At 38.4% G+C, this 18,008-nt stretch overlaps 1 protein-coding gene across 2 annotated transcripts in view; it reads left to right on the top strand.

Moving 5' to 3' along the window:
* usp43a (ubiquitin specific peptidase 43a) overlaps positions 1-18,008 on the top strand; it is a 225,343-nt gene that overhangs the window by 27,393 nt on the left and 179,942 nt on the right. The gene's annotated exons all lie outside the window — the stretch shown is intronic.

The following is an 18,008-nucleotide window of genomic DNA, read 5'->3' as shown; positions in this document are numbered from 1 at the left end:
AATTCTGATAAAACATAGACCATAACAGTGCTTTTTCTGTTCCTTAACCAGTGTAACAAACATGTTACCATGAAAAAAAAAAACACTCTCTGCTTATTCTGTGTGCTGTTTAAATGCACACGGATCACTTTACTGTTAAATTGCGTCATTTTAGATTATTTTTCATTTAGACATTATCTAGAGCGCATCTGATCGTGAACTCTGAAACTTGATAATAAAATCTGGTTTATTGTGTTTCAGGAAGATATTATCTATTAGATTTCAGTTTTAAGCATTGATCCCGTGCTATATTGATTTCATGATAGTTGTGTTTCAGCATTTTGTGCTTCAGACTCATGACAAACTCTTTTTCCTCAGTGCCTTCATTCAGCTCGTCTTTTCTCTCTCATTAAACTTGGTTTTGTTTGTGAAGTTTCATGTAGAGAAGTCGGCTGCAGCGTCCAATCGGAGAGTAATGTTTCCTGCGGGGGTGTGTCTGTCACTCTCATATTTCCTTGATCATGGCTCCTCCAATCAGTCTCCTCTCTCCTATCTCCTTGGAGCACAATTATCGCTTTGGGACATCCTTCAATATGGCGACTCAGAAAGTACTCCCGGTGCCGCGGAGGAGAGAGGAGACTGCAGTTTATCACTTTGAGATGCACCCATTGAGTTCAGCACTGCAGTTAGTGGAGGTTATTCAGTGTGTACTGGTTTTGATGGTTCTTTGTTGACACATGAAAGGAGACAAGTACTAGTGGAAAAGCTTTTGCCTGTCGAAGCCATACCAAAAAGCCTGAAACAGCTTTGACTGACAAAACACTGGTGTTTAAAGCATGAAAACGGCAGAGATCGACTAGTCTTACGGTTTGAAAAAACAAGCCAGTCAATTGACAACTATCAACGAGACGCCTCCCTCTCAGACAGTTTTTTTTAAATCATAATTAGACACTTACCTGATAAGATTTTAACACACATTTAAAACTTAACTAGGATGCATTCCTGGAGACTTCTTCTGTGATTCAACAGCTGTTGTGAACTGGATATCTACTGACATGTTCATCTGAAGGTCTCCAGTTTACAGGGTCACTCTTTAAACTGGAACACCAGGAGCTGACAGAGACATATTCACACTATCAGGCTCAAAGAAGACCATTGTTAAGGAGTTTATAAACCATCTCAATCACAGCTGTATATGATGTTATTGAAATAAAAACACAGCGACTGCTCCACCCTCAGATATAATCAGCCTGTAGGCCCTCCAAAAGTTCCTTGACATCTGGAAAGTACCACCACCCAGACAGGGCCGTTTGCAGGTGTGAATTATGACCCCATAACTATATTTAGACCCTCGTTCCTCCAGTTGATAAAAATATCAAGATGACTCTTTTGAATGAGTTGTCACTAGATCCAGCCGGTAAAAACTTTGGTACATGTTTACTTTATTCACTTTTCTCTCCTGTTTCAGTTTTATCCACTAATGATTTCAAAGGCAACAAAATCACAGCAACCTGCTGCTCCACGTCAGGCACCATCTGGCCTTTATAAAACCCATTAAGTTTCACATTTGTGTTTGCAGACTGCAGAGTGTTGTTATGGTCCGTTTTCAGCGGCAGGATCATGTTGCATGCAGCACAGAGAGGATTGTCTGATCACTTTAGAGTATTGCATCAGTTTGGGCTTCAGTTGCATGCTTTACCTTATTTCAAACAACATTGCACATCACAGGTCCACTTTCTACCCCCCTGCTGCGAAGTCATTACGATACAACAATAAGGCTGTTTGATTCTAGCAAAATAAGTCGCTTCACACATGTTCAAAAGAGAAGTCTGCCTGTCTTTTCAATCCCAGAAACCCTCCAGATCCCAGGATGGCGCTTGTTCTGTGAAGAGTGTTGCAGCGCTCTGAGTGGTTTTGTGTTTTTTCTTTTTTACACCTGCAGTTGAGTTAAATTCACAGAGCTTTGTCCTGAAATGAACCCTGTGTGTAAGCTGACTCTGTTCTTGAGATGTGGAGGAAGAAAGCAGGCATCTGTCCTCTGCCTGCCTATCTGTTTGTCTGCCTCTGTCTGCATCTCTATTGTGGGACACTCACCTTGCTGCTTTGCACTTGGAGAGGCGCCAAAATTGGAGTTGAGGCGGTGAAGGGAAATGAAGGGCAGACACATCATGACTGACTTGATGACTTTTATCTGGATCGGATTCCTGTGCTTTGGTTTGCCAAGCATAAAAAAACTTCACGATTCGTCTTTCTGAAGCAAAAATATTTGTTGGATTGAGTCAAGGTGCACAATTTCTTTGAAAATTGTCTGGATGGATACACTCACACGTTCTGGGGTGTTATTTCCTGCACATGTGAGACTCAGTCTGTTTTTTGTGTCTTTTAGATGCAAAAAAGGCCAACACTCTCTCACCGATTCCTGTTATGCTCAGGGAAGTCAATAACACACAGTTTCTAGTAACATCTGTTGTCATGTGGTCTTTGCAATCCTCACACAACCAGAATATCAATATGCTAACATGATGATATGACAGAAGATTTTTCTGAAGGTTGCGGGCCTCAGTGTTGAGAGATGCACATACAAGTTGGTCAGGGCTTAAACTAAAATGGACTGAGTTTTTATGAACTGTGTAATTTGCAGTTTTTGTGTTCTGTACAGTTGTTTTACAGACTTTATGTCAGTGATTGCAAAGTGTAGTGAGTAAAAACATCAGTCCAAGACTTTGGTCTTTTTATGGATCTTTCTATTCTTCTGATTGGAAATTGGGATGGGGTATGATGCTCTTGGGGTAGTATTGCTGGACCATGATACTCATGATATATCGGAGATTGAACCATTAGGGGTGGGAGAAAAAATCGAAATATCAAGATTTTTTGTATCAAAATCAGGGTTCAAAAAAATCATTTTTTTAATTCAAAGTCTTCATTTCAATCTTTGTTTTGAAACTGGATTGGAAAAAAGTTACCACTTTTCTCCAGCTAAGGGTAAATTGTTTCTCTCTGACTCGCATGATGTGCTTTTTATGGGAAAATATGGCTCCTGATAAAGTCAGTAGACATCATCATCATCATCATTTAACTTTTTCACATGGTCTGGTGTTTAAAAAGCAAACAAAAAAAACGCAAAAATCGTAAATATCGAAGAATTGCAATTTAAATCAAATTAAATAGAATCCAATCATGAGAATAGCATATCCGCCAAGCTCCATGAGCCATATTGTTTCACGTTTTATTCTCAAGCTGGAACAAGGGGGACCCCAAAAGTAGCAATGCAGAAAACAAAATAGCCAAATCAACAATAATTTATGAGATATATTTTTAAAAAAGCATTAAATATTTAAAGATGCTGTGAGGAGGATCTTTTGTAATTGCACTCCCTCGCCGCCTTCTGGCCCGGAGTCTCATGCACACTATCGTGAACTACTTTTAACGAGGTGTGTGTTTGTTTTTGAATTAAATGGAGATCGGGTTCAACCAGTTTTCTTTGTTCAAGACAACTTTTCATCGAATACAGCATCCTGAGGTAAGGTATTTATCAGTACAGTTACGTAGAGCTATGGTTTGAAATGTGACATCAAGCAAATATTGTAGTATCCAGCTACCAGCAGCCCACTGCTCCAGTGTATCTATAGGCTAACGTGACAACAAGTAAACACTGTCAGTTTGTAAGTAGTTTAGTAGCTGTCTTTATTTAGTGCTGCTTACAGTACGGTGTCCGTAATGTGTAATGTTAGTAAATCCTTGTTATGTCCTGCCAGTCATGTACCACACAGAGCTAACGTAACCTCACTCTTCATTTTATTGATAGACTCTCAAGTTTGAACAGACCACTGCAGAATAACTGCTGACTGTGGGTTGGAATCAACGTATGACCTAAAACCAATACCTCAATAATTTTAAGCTGTATCGCGATTCATAATGTACATCTTGATATTCTGACTTCTCCTCTAAATCACTGTGTAAATTTTAAATTTAACCCTTCAATGTATAAAATGACTCCAGTATAACGATGCAAGCAGACAGATTTTTTTTAAAATCATGTAATTCAAATCCTAAACCCACGACTGACCAGATATGCAAGCAACTTTTTCTCTCTTCTCCCAATACAAAAACACGCGCTTGTTGGAGTGTTTTTCTGGATGGGCGGGGGAGTGTGCTGCTTGTTGTGAGAGAAAGACCAGCAGAAAGTGAAAGAAAATGAAACTCAAAGAGAACTACATATTGACTTCTTAAAACATCTACATGACAATTTGTACTCGATGGTCATATAATCATTTCATACATCTCACATGGAACAACCTGCGATATATCAAGGAAATTCAATATATCTCTAAACTCTGTTTTATATCACATTAAACCCTTGTTTTGTTTGGTTTATTTTACAGTAAGAGATGACATATGCAATTGTAAATAAGCCTAAACCACTGGCCTAAAGTTGTGCCACCAACATCAGCGGGTCACCAGAGGAAACCTGTTGAAAACTGCTGCTACCTTCTTTATCCATGCCGTCATCAGTCCCAAACTATGTCATATTGAGGGCTAGCGTCTGGATTACGCCAAGCTCACATTGGCTCCGGAACAGTTGCAGTCCAGATACCGTGCGGATTTTACGGAAGCTGCCACTCACATCAGCTCCAGATAGAGGCTGCGGCTAGCTCCGGTGCCGGGTAGGGAAAGGACACTCGCGAGAGTAGAAGCTCACGTGGGTTCACGTTCTTGTCATGACTTGCGCAAGAGCTTTATCCCTGTAATGTTTATTATTTTTAATAACATTACTTTTTTCTTTTCTTGAATTATCCTTATTATAGTGTGGGATGTGTGTGTGTACACTGATTTTATTTGAAAAAACAACGGATCTTCATGCCCCTGGCAATTCACTTCCTGTATAGCTTGTCATATTTCATTCAGCTTGACGCAGACCCTCTCCGGCGTCTGGAAAAGATAGACTTCTTGCGGATTCTTTCCGTTGTGCCGTACGGCTCCCGCAACTGGACTCGCACTGCGCGGGGCTAATGTGAGCCTACAACAGTGATTTTAATGATACGGATTACATGCGGAAGTCGCACCGGACCCGCATCGGATTCATTGTGAGCCTGGGGTTAGGGTCAGATTTGGTGCAGTGGTTTGTGGTCAGTCATGGTCAGCATAGGTGCATGTCTTTGATGAGGTTAAAGTGAGGATATTGTCTTTTGAGTAAAGTGCTCTAATGCCTCCTTCTGAAATTTAAATTAACACAGGATGAAGATCTTGAGCAAAAAAAGTATTAAAAGTCTTACAACAATGAATTTTATCATTTCACTTTGGTTGAATGAAGACTTTTTCTCATCTTGTACTTCTCTGTGTTTCTTTTGTTTAGCCTTTCTGATAGCTGTCCCCACACAGGCTTCCTCTTGCACAAAGTTACAGTTTCTGTGAATCTGCTTTCTGGTGTCTAAATGATTAATTATTTCCATTTCTGTTTCAAAGTAGGCTAAAAAAAGACGCCGTTATAAAGCTGTTAAAAGCACTCTTAATCTACCCTGGTCTATCTATTCGACATGCACCCCCTGACTCCATACAGCTGTGAAATTAGCTTTGGTGAAGCATCAGTCCTCTGAATATTTACATTTAGTTGAATTGATCTTTACTTGCACTGATTTTCCACTTGTTCTCTGCAGCTATCTCAAAAAGTAATTTCAGTTTATGCGTTAGGAAGACATGAGGAATAGACTCTCGTATTATTGCTTAGAAGTGTTTTGATTATCATGTGCAGATTGAATTTACCTCCATTAATCATAGTTTTAATGTACTGACTAAGTAGTCTTTTTGTCCCCTTAAACCAGCCTCTTAAACTGGCACAAAGAGAAATTATGTGATACTGAGTGTGTGTGCATGCTTATTATGGTATTAAATACTGGATAAGGAGACCTCCTGCAATCATCCTCCTCTGTGACAAACCCTGGTGTTAATAACACACTATACGCCCTCCTGTACTCCTGATTGGTGCAGAGTTTCTGCCTCCTCTCTGGGCCTTCCTCCTCTGACGACAGTGCAAAAAAGAAGCCGCCTCATGATTGTGCCTCATCAACAGCTTAGGGCTGTAGTTCTCGTTAAGGATGCCAGGGTTTTGTGGTATCATGAAGTTAGCTTTCCCCGCTTACTGTTATAAAGAAGAGAAGAGAGAATCCCTGGTATTTTCACACCAGGAGGGAAGCCTCTCTGATCCCTTGGAATGAAAGCTTGTAAACTGAGCCTGTCCTATAAATTGATTTCATTCATGTCCCGCACTGAGCTCACGCTCACACTGCTGATGCAGAGTCTTTCTGCACACTGCTCCTACATGGCTGCTGAGTTAACTGACATGTCTTAGCTCCTACTTTTTCTTTCTTTTCTTTTTCTTTTTTCTTATTTTCCCTTCTTTTTTGTTTTTCCTTTCTTTCATCCTCTTCTTTCTAAATGTCTTTCTTATTTTGTCGTCTTATTCCATTCTTTTTAGTTTCTTCACTTTCTTCCTTTCTTTCCTCTTTGTCAACTTTTTTCTTTCATCTGAAACCATATTTTGTTCTTTATTCTTTCGTTCTCTTCTTTCTTTTTAATCTTTCTTTTTCCTTTTCTTTTTTCTGCCTTTTCTTTCTTTATGTGTTTTCTTTTTTTTCTGCTCAAGTCCTTGTTTTATTTTTTTTGTTTTTCATTTTTCCCCCTTCTTTCTCTCATTACTTTTTGTGTTCTTTTTGTTTCCTTTTCTTTTTCTTTCTTTTTCATTTTCTATCCTTTACTCCATCCCTCCCTCCCTCCTGTTCCCTTTCTTTCTTTTTTACTTTCTTTCTTTCATTCCTTTTTTTTTTCTCTTTTTTCTTTTTCGTTTCTCCACTTTCCTTATTTCTTTTCTCCTTTTTTGACTTTCTTTTTTTCCATCTGAACTCATCTTTTTTCTCTATTCCTTTGTCATCTCATTTCTTTCTTTCTGATCTTCCTATAGCTCTTGTTTTTCTTCTTTCCGTTTCTCTCTTTTTGTATTTTTTCTTTTTTTCTTCTAAAGTCCTTGTTTTACTTTTTTGATTTTCTCTTTTTCCCTTTTTTCTCTTTTCTCCTTTTTTGTTTTTGTTCATCATTCCATTTGTCTTTTCTTTCTTTTTCATTTTCTATCCTTCCCCTCCTCCCTACCTCCACTTTCCATTCTTTCTGTGTTTCTTTCTTTCTTTCTTTCTTTCTTTCTTTCTTTCTTTCTTTCTTTCTTTCTTTCTTTCAGCTATAGACACTGTATCGCCTGTCTATCTCTGATGATGGAAGAAAACATTCCTTCTGATGTAAATTTTTAAAGGAAAGTTAAAACAAGTTCACAACACCTTATATTTTACTTTCATTTTAAGATCATGTGAACAAATGTTTATTTATTTAGAAGAAAAATTAATTTTAAATGTTTGATTAGTGGAAATATTCATCCTGTACAAGACATTTTTTTTCCGTTTTTATTTAAAGACAGCTCCAGTGAAAAGGAAAGTCGAGAAACGAGACAAAGCTATTGCTGAAGTCATCGTCTGGTTGAGAGATTAGAAGTGGGTAAAGTGACTTTGACTTCTTCGTCCGTCACCTGAGCCTGGGAAACAAACATGTAGGATGATACAGGTCATGCTGAGCTGACAGAAACTAAACTGTGTCTGTGTCGTCCTTTTCACTTTCACACAGTCACTGGCAACTTTGACCTGCAGCTCACCCTCAGTCCTCTTCTGACCTTTTAAAGTAGTTTCATTATTTCATATTTAATGTATGATATGAGAGGATCCCAAGAACTCTCCAAACTCATCACTTCTTCATTTTGTTCGGTGTATTTCAGACCCATTCAGTCGAGTTAATCTGAACAACAGCACGCCTGTCGAGCAGTCTGCTCTTACAAACTCATGCATCACCTCAGCAGCTCTCATGCCTCTCTACGGTGTAGTAGCTACATTTTTATCACTTCAACCTGCTCCAGTTTGATGGTTTTTCAAAGCCTCCTCATGGTGGGATGTGTTTTTATCTTCATTGTTATTCCAGTCATGATTTATTCTCTGGAGAAGAACGAGTGCAGTCACATCCTCCAAACAAGAACATATCAGGGTTGTTTCCCGGTGTCACACAGACTGTCAGGAACAAATGAAAAAGTTGTTTCCCGGTGAATGGAGACGTGTGTCTTTCCCCCGCTTGGATGCGTGAGCGTAGCATGTTTTCTTTTTTCTCTGTTCAGGCAGAGTGTCTGTAAAGGTGCTGGGGTGCCTCATTTGTTCTGGGAAGCAGAGCTGAGTAACAACGTCTCGTGTTGAACGCAGCGCGCCTGCTGAGCGAGCAGTGTGACGGGTCCTGCAGCTTCACACACATTACATAACTCAAGTCTGTGGACACACATGAAGGCAGCTCAGTTATGTTAATCCCTCCTCCAGCGGGGCCTCCTTCAACTTGCTCCGTTCCTCTCTTGCGTCATTGGCGTCACATCAGCAGCATTTCTCAGCGGATAACTGAAGACCACAGTCAAATTAGAGTCAGGGTGAGCTGCTTCAACTCTGGTAGTGGTGTTATGATCCTTCAGGACATTTAGATACTCTGTCATCACTAGTCCAAACATGCATTAGGGCTTTGTACACTAACGTCTTGGATTCAATTTGATGACTTCAGTGATAAATGGATTAGTCACTGAGTCTTCTGCCACGTGCCTCATTCCCTGTGTGTAGCTGGTGTTGACTTATGTTTTGGTAGTTTGAACTTGACCTTAGGTTTTTTCATGGGGTCGAAGAAGTTTGTACCTGTTCCTGGCATCAAACGTCATGTTGCTGTGTGCAAGTTGTGCTTCAAGGCGCGGCTGAAAATAATGGAAAAATGTTTGGAAGGCACCATTCCAAAATCATCATCATAATTTGACCCTTGTTTAATACTCACTGCCTTTTCTGCTCTTTCCTTTTGGTCTTTCTTTTCCTTGTTTCTATACCCTTTATTACCTTTCCTCCTTTTTTCCCTTTCTTAAATTTTTCTTTCCTATTTTTTTTCTTTTTCTCTTGTCCTCTTGTTTCTTATCTGTCTTATTTTCTTACTGATCTTTCTTCTTTCTTTTTTTTCTGTCTTTTCATCATTTCTTCTCATTGTTTTTCTTGCAATTTCCCTGCTCTTTACTTTCTACTTTACTCTAGATTTTTTTTGTTTTTCTTTCCTTTTTCTACCGTCCTCTTTTGTCTTTCCATCTGTCCTTTGTTCTTTTTTCTTTCCCTTTCTCTTCTTTCTTATGTTTGCTTTGCTTGTTTCTTTCTTTTTCTGCTACGCCTTTGTTTCTTTCTTACACTTTTTTATTTCTTTTTATTTGTTCCTGATCTTTCTTTCTTTCTTTCTTTCTTTCTTTCTTTCTTTCTTTCTTTCTTTCTTTCTTTCTTTCTTTCTTTCTTTCTTTCTTTCTTCTGTCTTTCTTTCTTTCTTTCTTTTTTTGTTTTTTCAGTTTTCTGCCTTTTTTCTTTATTATCCCTTTTACTTTTCCTAATTCTCTTGTTTTTTCTTTCTTTTTTCATTGTCTGCTTATTTTAATCCTATCATTATTTCTTTCCCTTTTCTCAGTCTGCTTTCTTTCTTTCTTTCTTTCTTTCTTTCTTTCTTTCTTTCTTTCTTTCTTTCTTTCTTTCTTTCTTTCTTTCTTTCTATCTTCCATTTCCCCCATTTTCTTTACCCACCTTATCCTTGTTTTTCCTTTTTTGCTTTTCTTTGTTTGTCTTTTGTTCTTTTCTTTTTTACACTGGGTAAACCTCTTAATATTTGTGGTCTTCTGGTCAAAAGTCAACATAAAAATCTTTAACTTGTAACATTCACTGCTAGTAGTAGCTCCTCAAAAACTCTCTCAACAGTGATGCAGCTTTTATTCTGAAACAGCCATGCTGGGTAAAGATGCCTTTTCAACAGGAAGTGCAAATGGAATTGGAGCCAGAGAAAAACAGAAGATCAGATTGCACAGATCCAGGGGAGTGAAACGACTTATTGAGGACTAAACACAGGTGTGTTATCAAGCCAACTCTCTGCTAGAAAGGTGATATTCATTCCAGGTCATATCTGTCATTCTTTGGTGAGATTTTTGGCACGTTAGGTGCCAAAAAACATTATCTAGTCATACCCATCAGCTCACATCACCGAATTCCAGCTTTTGTTTCCGCATGAGGAAAACAATGAAGAAATCTTCGCTGCTTTGTTGATTCCCTTGCTGTTCTGATCCTGATCGAAGTGTGTTTGTAAGATAGGCTGAACTCTTCCTGTGTACCCAGTGAGAAAAAGCTCCAAACTCGAGCTTGATGTTGTCAAACAGAGGCATTAATTTCTCAGCGTTCTCTGAGTAGGCTCCTGGAGCGCGCTACGTTTAGCCTCAGGCCCCTGAAGTGAGATGTAGAGCAAGTGTGTTTAAAAACTCATCCGTCTTACCCCTATGGACGTTCGTGGGACTCAAGGTTTGCCAACACATCACCAGTGCCCAGCATTATGTATGCATTATTCCACTTTAAGCATCAATAGCGATTGGCCTCTCAAGGGTTGACTGTGGAGGGAGAGAGGAAAAAAATCCCCATGGCTCCTGAGCGGACTGCGCAGACTTTGAAATCGGGTCAGTGGATGCTGTAAAGCAAGCCAGCCCTCTTATCGACAGGGGCTGAAACAGTGAGTTTGATAGCTTTTGTCTTGTGTTCCCAGCGGGGCTAGGGGAGCAAATGTGGATGAATTAGATGAATCAGCTGACAGGTGGGTTGACAGAGCAAGGCTGATGGCTGCTCGAGTTTGAGTCCCCTGTTCCTCTGTCAGTCATTGGGGAATTAATGCTCTAGTACAGGGTCTGCAACCTTTACTTTCAAAGGGGCTATTTTGCCTCAGCTCACCTGGATTAAAGTCACTCCAGAGCTTCATTATCTACTTTCTCTTCACAATAAAGACTACAAAAAGTATATAACTCTATACATAGTAAAAACTTAGTAAATAATTTGCTAAACAAGAAGTTTTTGGAATTTATAAAATTCTTTCTGTGATGTTATACTTTAAAACTTAAAAAATGCAAAAATTCTGAAAAATTTTGAAAATTAAAATAAATCACATTTTTAAGAAATTGTGTAAAAAATGTAAAAAAAAAAAATATATATATATATATATATATATATATCCAAAAATGAAATAAAAAAAATATGCTGATTTAAGAAAAAAATCAAAAATCTCAAAAACTTTTGAAACATAAAAAAATCAAAAGTAGAAAAAAAATAAAGGAATAACTGTGAAAAAAAAAAACGAAATAACAAAAAAGAAAGCCAAAAAAAAAAAAAAAATTGATTGAAAAAATTGCAAAAAAATGACATTAAAAAAATATTTATACATGTTTTTTTTTACAAATAATTCTCTTGAATTCTCTTGAATTACATTTATTGCTAATTTTGCTTAACTCATATATATATATATATATATATATATATATATATATATATATATATATATATATATATTTATATATATATATATATATATATATATATATATATATATATATATATATATATATATATATATACATATATACATATATATATATATATATATATATATATATATATATATATATATATACATATATATATATATATATATATATATATATATATATATATATATATATATATATTTTTTTTTTATTTTATTTTTTATTTTTTGGATAATGTTTTGCAACATACAAAGCATGATTATTAAGCTGGCTTTTGGCAACTTTATTAATCCACACTCACTTAATTAAAATCTGTATTTTCTTTAAGGTTGGCTATTTGTATTTATCTTTTTTTAATTTAGTTATCTTACCAGGGGTCTTAAACTTAGGGTTAGCCACAGGTGCCTGGAAAGTTGGTGCGCAGTTGATGTTGTAGGAGGTGAAGAAGAGCAGTGGCAGGTTTTATTGACAGTTTTATTGATCAAGATTTAGTTCAACAAAACAGTTAATGCATGATTTTATTTAGTGTCAATGCCTTAAATCATCAGTATCTTCTGTAAGAAATATAAAAATATTTTTTTTCAATAACATTTTTTCAAAGCTACAAGGAGCCACTGCAAAGGGGTCAAAGGGCTCCAGGTTGCAAACTCCTACTCTAGTTCGACATCCACCTCCATGGTTTCAATCAAAAACCTCATAAAGTCAAAAACTTTAGGAAGAAACATGCATTCATGGGATGAGCAGTAGAGCTGAGTTTGTGGTTTTGGTCTCTGAAAAATTTGCAAAATCTTCTCTGCCAATGCCAAACAGCTTGTTCTGCTGTTGACTCTTTGGTTGTTTGGATGATGACATTTTATTCACTTAACAGGAGCCTCAGTAGTGAAAGAAGAACCATCCACAGCCACCTCCTCCACCTCCTCCTCATGCTGCTCAGGTAACACAGAAGTTACGACAGAGAATAAAGCAGAACCCCTCAAACTCAACCATTTAACTGCTTGAAGTATCTCGCTGCTGTTTGTGAATGACAGTTACACACACTTGTAAATAAAGAATGCAAATCCCTCATCAATGTTTCAGCTTTAATGAGTTACTAAATAACTAATTTGCCCCTGAGGGAGCAGAGTTGTTGATAGTCAAGAAGCATTTGTAAATATTTAACACAGAAATCAGAGCCTTTATCAAAATTTAAAACTGCTTTGAAGTATTGCAGAGCCTAAAAATAACTTGTTGAACTGAAACTTCAGAGCAAGTTATCAATAATAACCTGTCCTTCAGGCGTAAGATTAAGCCATCAATAAGCATCTATAACTCTATTATTCAATTAACCATTGATTTTGTTTAAGATTGCTCCAAAATAATTGGCTGTGCAAGCAGTTTATCGAGCATAAAAATAATTTAACAGAGTTAGAGATGTGCTTGTTGCCAGTCATCACGCCCTCTCTGCACCACTAGTTGTTTCAACAAATTACGAATATTTTCACAAGTGTCAGGGAAAAACCGCTCATGTTGTTTGAGTCTGAGCTGGCTGGCAACCACCTGCCACCAGCGTCCTGGTAAGAGCCACTGCCATATTGCTGTAGTCCCAGACTGCCAGGGTGTAAACTAGCACACAGGACAGATGGCTAAAAGAGTCTGCATTCATACAGAGCTGTCAATCCACTGTCTGTTTTAAGGCCCTGTGAGGAGTTTATAAGAGGTCTTAGACATTTACCAAGGGAGGGGAATCAATGCATTTTCTTTGATTTTAAAAGAAGCAGCAGAGGTACTCGGTCCACCATTGCTATCATCTAAAAATAATCAAACAACAAACTATCCGTAAAGCATTTACTTCGATTTATATAAAGTCATATACATAATTGTGCTTATATTAACACAGGATATAGTTACCAGCCATGCCGTGCTGCCACAGATCAACAGTGGCTTATGACCAGCAAAGAGCATTAAACACATGTGACTCCTCTTTGATGCTGTGCCCTGTTGACAAATGTTTACGCATGTTGCTGGTGTTTCCACCTTTGCATGTTATCACTGTTTGACAAAAGGTGCACATCGCGCTTCAGTCGTCTTTCTAAGAAAAATGAAGCCACGTATTAAATCCTTTTCGCCTACTTTTCGTACCGCCCACCATGTTTTTTTCCTCAAAGTCTCGTTCGTGTAGACTGGCTCTAGTAAGACCGTTTTTCAAAAGAAAGGAATCGTTAAGATAAAATGTAAACAGTGTCGAGGGATTGAACCATTTGGAATCGGTAGGGATGTGTACTAGTGCTGCACGAATTGGGGAAAAGGTGCGATTGGTGATTAGGTGGACAACATTGCAATTGTGAGTAGAGGTAGAACGGCCGATTTATCGGCCGGCCGATATTTGGACATTTGTCTCTATCGGCCATCGGACGTATTTTCTTTTAAAAAGCCGATTTTTGATCCGTTGTATAAAATAACGCAATTTTTGATCAGGCACAAAAAAGATGAGCACCTTAAACTTGTGGAACCACTTGGATACATTACATACTTTTGTTCAAATTATATTAATAAGTTTAAATTTCTTTTTTGACATTTTAAGAAGAGTGTGAATGTTTACTACTGCTTGTTACATTGTGTGTTTACTCAGACAAAATATTTCATTGTTTTGAAAGCTGAATAAATGTATGGACACGACTTGTTGTAATAGATTTCTTTTAGTTGCTCAGAAATTGCTGGGTTTTACAAAAATGTGATAAATATATATTTATTTCACAATCGGCCTGAATATCAAATTGGAAAAATCGGCTATGCATATCGGCATCGGCTGCCCAAATTTGGAAAGCATCGGCATCGGCCCCCCAAAAACCCATATCGGTCGACCTCTAATTGCGATTGCGATTGTGCTTGCGATTTAATAAGCATAACATGGAGAAAAATCAAGAAAAAAGCAGAGATGGATTACTGAGGATTTTAATTGTGTAATAATTCTCAAAATATCCAAATTTACTGTATACAAACAACAATGTACAGCACAACAGTACTTTTTTTAAAATAATTGCACAATAGCACCTCTTTTGCGATTACGTAATTGCATGTGCTGACATTGCGATTGCGTTTGCGATTGCGATAATCGTGCAGCACTAATAGATATGTAAAATTGAAAAACTTTGAGACTTTATTTAACAAATGAATATTCATCACCATATAAACACACACAGGTACCAAAAATTGGTACTATTGAATACCGCTACAGGAAGTTGGCATTGGTACCATATCATTTCAAATGTAAATGGTGCCCATCCCTACTTACGCATGAGTAAATTGGTAATTTCTAAGTGCTATGTCTTAGTATCCACAGTTGGATTTGGTGACACCCTCTGATTTGATGACACTACACTGACTGTCATATTTATCCAGTGAGAAAAAGGTCTGTCCTTTTAACTGAAGAAACTCTTATGAACACACTATCGAAATGACTCAGAGCATCGTACTGTGAGTAACACTACTCAGATAGTCTACTCACCCTCTGGACATTAAACTACAAACTGAGTTTACAAAGTTTGCTTGTTGTCACTTAAACTAAAGCGCCATGTAACTACAACTAGCTCCGTTACCTCGACACTTTGCACCCTGGGAAAAGTGTCTTAAAAAGAATTGCTTCAAAACAAATTCACACATTTGAAAAAGTGGCATCTTCTCAACAGTGGATGATGGTGCTCATGGGAAACAGAGTCTTTACCAATAGTCTTGCAATAGCATGATGAGAATGTACTATTATGACAGAAAGTTTTATTTGACATGTATTCAGTTTTGTAGTCTGACTGCTGATCTATATATTGACATGGCAATTTATGACCTATGCTACAGCTAGTCAGTAGGGGGAGCTCTAAATCTTTTGCCTCCATAGTCCACTAAACTTATCATATCCATGGTGTGTTTGTGAAAGTGTTTCAGAAGGCCAATTTCCACCATGTAGCCTTGGTCTGACTCTCATTTTCATTTCAGACACCTGTTGAGTTAAGCCAACCTGAGAGTGATATAAGGGCCTGTGAACCTCACACAGCCTGTTATATCTGAACTTTCAAAGGAGAGTGTTTTTGACTGTGACAGATACTGACTGAGGAGCAACCACCAGGAAACACTCCTGTCCTCCCCGTGGTGTTTGTGTCACGTCCAGGTGAAGTTGTTCTTTTTCTCGAAGCCTTCAGTCACCTTCTGGCAGCTTGTTCCCTTCACTGCTTAGCTCCTGCTCTCAGACTCAAACGGGTTACTTCAAAGCAGCGTAACCCCTGCCACAGCCATCCACCCACCACACACTCGACCTGCAACTTGATTCAAACTCAAAGTGACATTTGTGAGATGCCACAAATTCCAACAGACAGAGAAGGAGAGCAGAGAAAGAGATGACCATGAGTATTTTCATTCTTGAAACTTCTCCAGCTCTGAAATGGTTCAGTTTGGGTAACACACTTCGTAACATGTTGTTGCTTCTTTGATAGCCTCTGACTTGTAAAAGCCTTCTCAGCTATAATCCTTTTAGCAGTTATTACACTTATAAGATATAGATACCAGTTTGGAGTGATTCTGAGCGTTTATATGTTTTATCAGTACATAGCAGTCTGGACTGAGCGAGCAGGGTCAGCTAATCTCTCTGCGCTACCCTACCCCTCTAATAGGATTTACACAAAGGGGGCTTGAGATGGAAACTGTTTTTTTTTTTTAATAAACGTTTCCCATCCTTCTGCCTCGACTTTTTCACCATGGCTTCATCCATTATTCACTCCGCCTCCAAGTGTCTTTTTAAAGCCTCTTTTCTGATGTAACGTCTCGATCTATCAGCAAGTAAGGGTTGAATGGCTGAGTAGGCCTTCTAGTCCCCTGCCCCCTTCTTCCTGTAACAATGTTAGACCTCTGCAGAGACAGAATTTGGATTCTTTAGTTGGGTTCAAGTTGGGATCAAACGAAAACGCTGACTGTGTTTTTCTTTAGCCTGTGTGTGAAGTTTCTCAGCTCTGACAGTTCTTTGGTTTTCACTTTGTCATCTCTGAATTAATGTGATTAATGTTTTACCTGCATGTTGATGCTGGAGGATAGGCTCCTGTCTGCGTGGGATTGTGTGAAGTTGGTGACAGTGTCGAATCTTATCAGAAGAATTTCCTTTCTCGAAGGACAGTTCCCAAAAGTCTGTTCAAAGTTTTCCTTTTTCAGTAAGTTTCAGGCCTTTTGCCAAAAGTAGATTAGACAGCTGAGGGACAGGAAATGTTGAGAGTAGAAAGTAAGGGAAGGCATGCATCTAAGGATTTTAGGCCATGAGTAGGACAAGTAATAACTGCTACAAGACCAGAAGGATCCATACATGGGACCTAAATTCTAACCGGCCCAATCAGGGAAGAGAAGTGGGAGCTGCGGGAGCTGCGAAAGTGACGAGCAGGCGTGACGTCAGCAGACTTTCGTATTTGTCAGCGTTCCTTTGATTCTTAAGTTCACTTTACAAAAACAGCAGCAGTCGTCTAACGCCATTATCACAGCTGTTTCTCGTGTTCCTGTAGTTGTTCGTCTATTGTTTCTCAGCAGCGGCGCACATAAGCTTCGTCATACTGTGGCTTGATGTGGATTGGTCTGTGGTGAGTGTGTCAATCAGAACAGTCGTCCAATCACCAGCTGCTGATTCCTTTGAAGGTCCCACCTATGAAAACAAATCCAAAGAGCTGCTACCCAGATGTACTAGTGAAATATTTCTTTGGCAGCTATATGAAACTATCTGTCTGGCGTGTCAGGTTACGACTGATGTGCCTAACCATCGGACTTCACCCTTTGGCGCAAAACTTGGGTATCATAAATTGTGCATAAAAAACGGTACTGTTTGTCCAATGGGTGCTGATGTAGCTCCAAAATCTGAAAGACATAGGAAGAGCCCTGGTTGTCCATTGTCCTTTTAGCTGCTTGACTTCAAGCTAGTTTTGCAGAGGGTCACATGAGTAAAAAGTTACAACACAGAGTCCTGAGGTCACCAAGAGTTTATAGAGCATTTAGGGTGCCTCAGTTCAGACTTGCAAATTTCTTCCTCTGAGCATTTTACATAACTTACATATACCATTTTTTATTCCAATCCCCACTCCCTTGTAAAATAAAGGAAATACAGCTAGGAATCCAAGTTTGTTGTAGCCTCAGGCCACTAGCCTCAAGCTAAGATAAGAAGCGGGCTGGAAAGGTCTACAGAAGCAGGCAGACGTCTTTCTGATTCAGCAACCTTCAGGAACCTAAGGAGGCAAAATAAGTAACAAGTGACAACACTTGAGTCGATCTTTCAGACATGATACAGCTCCCGATGGGAACCCTAGATAAAGTTTTGTATGGCTGTTTTACATGTGCAGAGGCATCCCCCAAGATCTGTAAACAAACATCGATGTGCACGGTCTAACTTCAAATGGAGTTATGGTGTTGTGTGGAGACCAAAGCATGGCTTCTCCAGCCAGTTATCAGAAATGAGTTTTCATAAGGAGCTTTTTGAAGTGGACATCTCTAGTTTCCCTCTTTACTTTTATTCCTCTTATCCTACCCAACAAATAAATACACCACATCCACTAATTTACTCTCTTTATACCAAAACCAGCTTGCCTGGCCCACCCTGTCT

The sequence above is a fragment of the Halichoeres trimaculatus genome, unplaced genomic scaffold (genome assembly GCF_033239565.1).
Source record: "Halichoeres trimaculatus isolate MK-OKI-2021-1 unplaced genomic scaffold, fHalTri1.1 fHalTri1_scaffold_2, whole genome shotgun sequence".
NCBI lineage: Eukaryota > Metazoa > Chordata > Actinopteri > Labriformes > Labridae > Halichoeres > Halichoeres trimaculatus.
This window is presented reverse-complemented; position numbering and strand designations above follow the sequence as displayed.